The sequence below is a fragment of the Pteropus medius genome, unplaced genomic scaffold, assembly GCF_902729225.1.
Source record: "Pteropus medius unplaced genomic scaffold, Ma_sr-lr_union100, whole genome shotgun sequence".
NCBI classification, from domain to species: Eukaryota; Metazoa; Chordata; class Mammalia; order Chiroptera; family Pteropodidae; genus Pteropus; species Pteropus medius.
In genome coordinates this window covers 8,644,515-8,650,514 of record NW_024352783.1, presented here as the reverse complement: position 1 = coordinate 8,650,514, position 6,000 = coordinate 8,644,515, and positions in this window count along the sequence as shown.

Here is a 6,000-nt window from a genome sequence, read left to right as displayed (position 1 = left end):
TGCTAGACTGCAACATGAAGTGTTCAAAGTCAGATTCAACGTTGTACTTTCCCAGAGGGCTGAGGGCACAGGGCATGAGATAGCTTGGTTTGAATGAATCCTGAATGACAGTGGACTTCAGGCCATTTGGATACCCTATAAACCCTAATGAGACAAAATCTCTTACCTTCACAGGCCTTGATTCTATGGAATCTAAATGTCACCAGGTGCCTGGCAAAGCCAGTCAAGGAAATCTCCTGTTTTTACCTTGGCTGTGGCCTGTAAAGGTTTCCACTGACAAACTGTACATCTCTTATACATTCGGGATAATGTCACCTGTTTGGTAGACATGGTAAGAGTCTAGTGCTTTCAGAGTCCCTCTCAGATGATTGATTCAGATGGTTTTGTTAATGACACATTACTAATCTATCAGATGGGAAGTGTGGTACAAGAATTACTTTGCTAGCTGATTCCCAGAGTCCAGTCGAATTCTTTTAGCCCTTTTCTCCAATTTGTCATTTTTTTCTGTGAAACGTATTGTTGCTATAAACACTGGACTCTTTTACAGGTAAAAGCAATTTAATGAGAATTTGGAATCATAAGCTAGAGAGACAGAATAAAAGGAAAAATGCAGAACATAGAGAAAAACTTTGCAGACAGCAGAATCAAAATCAGAAAAATGGCAGGGTATGCAAACAAACGGTGTCCCCCCGTGCCCCTGCAAACTTACAGATACAGACAGCAACAGAATGGTGGTTATCAGAGGAGAAGGGAAGTGGGGGGAGGATGAAGAGGATAAAGGGGGTCATGGTGATGGAAGAAAACTAGACTTCGGGTGCTGAGCATGCAATAGAGTATACAGATTTTCTATTATAAAGTTGTACACTTGATATTTACATAATGATATTAACCAATGTTAATAAAATTTTTTTTAAAAAGAAAAGTTTTAGGGTTAGGGACTATAGGGGTTAATGAAGCAACAGATTCATTTACCTCTCTAAGATTTGGTACAAATCTCTACAGTGGCCAACCATCTTTCTCAAATGTATCTTCCTTGCTTGCTAGAAGTATGGGAATATGACAGGGTGAGTGTTCCTTTTTAAAAATTATCTCTTGTTTTTATAATTTTTTTTTTATAACTGGTTTGATTTCCCCTAACTGAGCTATTGCAAAAGGAGTGTTTTACACATGACCATGGCTTATCTTTTTTGGTAAGCTATTTTTATTTGTTCTATATCTCTAATTAAACTAGTATTATTATTTCCTAGGGTCCAAAGTGGTGCATGGATCCGTTTCTGCCCAGGTGCTTTTTAAGCATGATGTGAGACTGCCACTCTATCATTCCCCCTTTCTAGTGGAATGCACAAGGTAACCAAGTCAAAGACATTTTTTTCCAAGGACCTCCACAAACACTCCATTGGAGTGCAGAATATGGTATCTTTCTCTCTTCTATGGGTTTACAGGAGAATCAGAAGAAAATACGAATGTCTGTTCTTCAGAGAATCTGTCTGCTTGAAAACTGCAGATAAAGGGTAACAGCTGAAAAGAATTCTGTTGTTGGATAGAGTCTTTTAAAATGTTTATTAGGTCAATATGGTTTATGGTGTTGTCAAAGCAATATCTGTACTGATTTTATGTCTACTCAGTTATCAATTACTGAAAGAGGAATGTTGAACACTCAAACTATCATTGTGGATTTGTTTCTTCTTCCTTGCAGTTCTATCAGTTTGTGCTTCATGTATTTTGAAGTTCTATTCTTTAGGTATCTCACATTTAGAAATGTCATATCTTCAGCATTTTGAAATATTTCTTTATAATCCTCGTAATAGTCCTTTTAAAGTCCACTTTGATAGTAATATAACTACTCCAAGTGTGTTTTATTTAGTGTTTGCATAGAATATCTATTTTCATTCTTTTACTTTTAACTAGCTGTGTCTTTATATTTAAAGTGGGTTTCTTACAGAGAACATATTTGTCTTGCTTTTTACCCAGTCTGATAACATCTGACTTTTGTTTGTAGTATTTAAGCCATTTATATTTAAAGTAATTGTTAATAAGATGTGCCTTGGTGTGGCTTTCTTTGTTTCCTATGTTTAGGGTTCATTGAGCTTCTTGGATCTCTTGTTTTCCATCAAATTTGGAAAACTGAAGGACATTATTCTTCAAAATTTTATCTACCCTCTCTTATTCTAGGACTTCAGTGACATGTACGCTGGACTAGTTAATCTTGTCCCATGAATCCTTAATATTCTTAACCCCCCTTTTTCATTTTTTATTTGTCTTTTCTTTTCTGTTCTTTTCTTTCTAATAGCTACTCTGCTATAAATCTCATCTAACCTTTCTTTTTAAAATATTTTCTATTTCTCTTCTGATCTTCTATATTTTTGAACATACTTATGATAGCTGGTTCTGTGTCTTTGTCTATTAATTCCATCATCTCTGTCACTTACAATCTGATTTTACAATATATTTTTTCCTGATTATGGGTAATATTTTCCTGCTTCTTTTTATGTTTTTTTTTAAATTAAATGTTCATAACACATCTATATAACACAAATTTTCACTGTAACCATTTTATAAGTGCACAGTTCAGTGGAACTAAGTCCATTCAAATTATTGCGTAATCATCACCACCATCCATCTCCAAACTTTTTTCATCTTGCAAAACTGAAACTCTGTTCTTATTAAACATTAACTCATCATTTCTGACTCCGCTCCACCCATCCCTGGCAACCACTATCTTACTTTCTACCTCTATGAATTTAACTTCTCTAGATACCCCATATGAGTAGAATCGTACTTTTAATTGTGACTTTTACATCGTTGGGTCCATGATGTAGTTGAATTCCTGTAAAGAGTGTGGGATTTTCTGCTAAAAAAAACAGCTTGAAAGGATCAAACTGATCTCTGGTAGTTTAGCTGTGCTCCAGAACAAAGTGCAATAGTCTTTCAAGAAAGACAATATCTATTCCAATGTATTCAAGGACTTTCCATGCTGGACCCCCTCCCAACCCTGAATGAGCACCAATAATGCTCAGTGTCCAAGTTCCAAATCAGATTACTGGGTGAAAAAAACTCAAAAGCACTAAACAAAAGGCCAATTTGAAATACTGTATGAGCATCAGTGAAGCCTCAAGATGCCATAAATCTAAAAATACATGTCCAATTGACTCATTCCTATTATAATAAATTATATTTATACTTCCAATATATTCTAGACTCCACCAGGATATTACTTCTCCTATTTATACTTATACTTGTCTATCATATTCTTAACTTATTCTGTATATTATGAGTAACTGTAGAGGTATCCAAATATTTAAAACTACTCCCCTCCAGTTAATCTTATGTCCTAAAAAAGATATCTAAAAGCTTATAAAACAAAAGAAATAAGTTATTCTTAAAATTTTTCAGAAGGGGTAATTTATTCCCCTTCTATGCATACCCCACAGAAAACAATTCCCATAAGAGGAATAAGACAACTAGAAAAGTAGTTCGAAGTTGTCTCTAACCTTCACAAAAGTCATAAACGACAACACTTCTATTCCAAAGGCCCAATAAACTAATCTAAATGCATTAATTAAAGTGGTTATGAACATTTGTATAGCCTTTGATTTGCTCTTAGCCAGTCAGAGGCGAGTTAATGCTATAGCACATACTCTTGTTACACCTACATAAGTACTACAGGGCAAATAGAACAGTTTGCGACTAAGCTGAAAGGAAAAGGACCTGACTCTCTAAAATAGACTCAACTAGATTCTGGGACCTATTGGCTTTGAAACTTATTGCAAGCATTAATAGTCATTTTGTTTGCATTATCTATTTTAGTTGGTTTATATGTCCTATCCACAGTTTTAAATGCTACTGCACAGCCATTGTCACATCAGATGGTTTAATAATGTATCCTACAACAGAAAGAAAAGAAGAAATTAACCTCGGATCAACAACAGAGTATGTTTAATACACATGCTTCTGATATTAATCAACGAAATTATGATAAGGATAAAAATCTGTACATCATAAATTAACATCTTGTGACCTGATGTTATTTGTTCTTGCCTAAAAGAGGAACTGAGAGAGAAAAAAGGAGATATCTGGAACAGATCTGACTTTTGTAACTAGATCTCAATATGATCATGAGCCTGTCTGAGGTTCACAGCCAGGCCATTTTGTTCTATTGGACATAAAATTATCACAGACTATCAACCTCAGAGGTTACTCTGAGACCACATATAAGGTCACTGTGCCACCCACCAAGTACCCAGCCATAGAACTGTCCCCTGCTTTGTAATCTGCAACCAATATGGAGCAAATTCTTGGCTTCCTCGGGCTCTCCATCAAATCGCCCACCATAACACCCAAATCCTGTCATAGGTTCTTTCTAAACCCATCTCACTAACACACCCAACAGGTCCCCTGGTGTGCATTTTCCTTCCCTGCAGCCAGTAAAAAGCCCAATGTGGTCAGTTACACATATGTTTCTGGCACTGGCTGAAGGACACTGAGAAGTCAATGAGTACAAAGGCAGTGGAGTGGACTTGGCCAAGGTTCTGACACTTCTTGCTATGCACCCTTGTCCCATTCACTACTACCCCTCGTTTACCCAAATGTGTAAAACAGGAGCATTCTATTATGAAGGGGGCTTGTATGAAGAATAATGAGACAAGAGAAACAAAACAATCCCAAAAGATAACAGTGACTCTTACAGTAACAGTACAATTGTAATTATTCCAAACACAACTCAAGATTTGGGCTCTAGAAATACAAAGCTTCTAGGGGACCAAATTAATTCAGACCTCATAAAAGGACTGTGGCCAGCCAGGAACAATATTGTGTGCATACAGCTGCCCATCACCTGTGGTCTTCACAACCTCCTCTCTGGTATGAGCTGTGCAAAGCAAGTCAGCTATCAACTTGGTCCAGGTGGTGGGGTAGGGCTGGCTGCACTGGCCACAGTCCTCAATGGTTCAGGCACAGCTCCCTGTAGGGCAGGTCCCCAAGCCACATAATCATCACTGTGGCTCCATAGGCCATCCAGGTGGACCAAGCTAGCTCAGGGTGACTCACCCTCCAGGTGTGGAAGAGGAGCCCACAGACCTGTTTCCCCTCCATCTCACAGGGGAACTAGGCTAGCCTCCCCAGCACCCCTCACTTTTACTCCGAATGTTAGCTTTAATGTCTATATGACCAATCCCTTCTGGAACCTATAGATTATCTCTTAATTACACTTTTTAATGGAAGAGGTGGTAAGACTCCCGTCTTCTGCTGGAGACTGGACCCCATCTTTAGCCCATTCTTCCCGTGGCAGAAGAAAGAGAGTTACAATTAATGCATCCCAACTCCGTATCCTTCACCTGTGATCCAGTGGTAGATTGCAAGTTTTAATTCACCAAACTCCTTCAAAAGTTTTTTTCCCCAGTGAAAAAATTAACTTATTTATTTTTTTGTGGTAAATATACATAACATAAAATTTACCATTTAAACTATTTTACAGTGTACAGTTCTTTGGCATTTAATACATTCATATTAAAGTTCAAGTGATGGCAGCATCATGGAGAAGTAAGATGCTCTTTTGTTTCTCCCCTTCAACCTACAACTAGTAGGGACATCTATAACTCAACAAAGATTCCTATGTTCAACACAATTAGGATGCTTGAGAGATCTACCATCTATACATCTGAAGGTGGGTGAATAGAATGCACAGAGGGGATAGAACTGGGGAAACAGCAGGGACGGAGCCCATGACCCCACCAAGTGCGGCAGCAGCAACAGCGGAAATGAGGTCTGTGACTCTGTCTCCTATCACCCTCCATCATGGCCCCAAAGCAAAAAAGGGCAGCAGCCACTACTTTGGCTTCCTCCCCTGGCTGTGGCAGTGCTTGGTAGCAGAAGCAGAGGCAGCACAAGTGACTAAGACCTTCCAGCTGCAGTGGCACCAGAAGCTACAAGGACCTGAGCAGCAGTGGCAGCAAGCTTGAGACGCTGCTTCCTCTCCATCTCCCCACCATGCCCTTGGTGTTG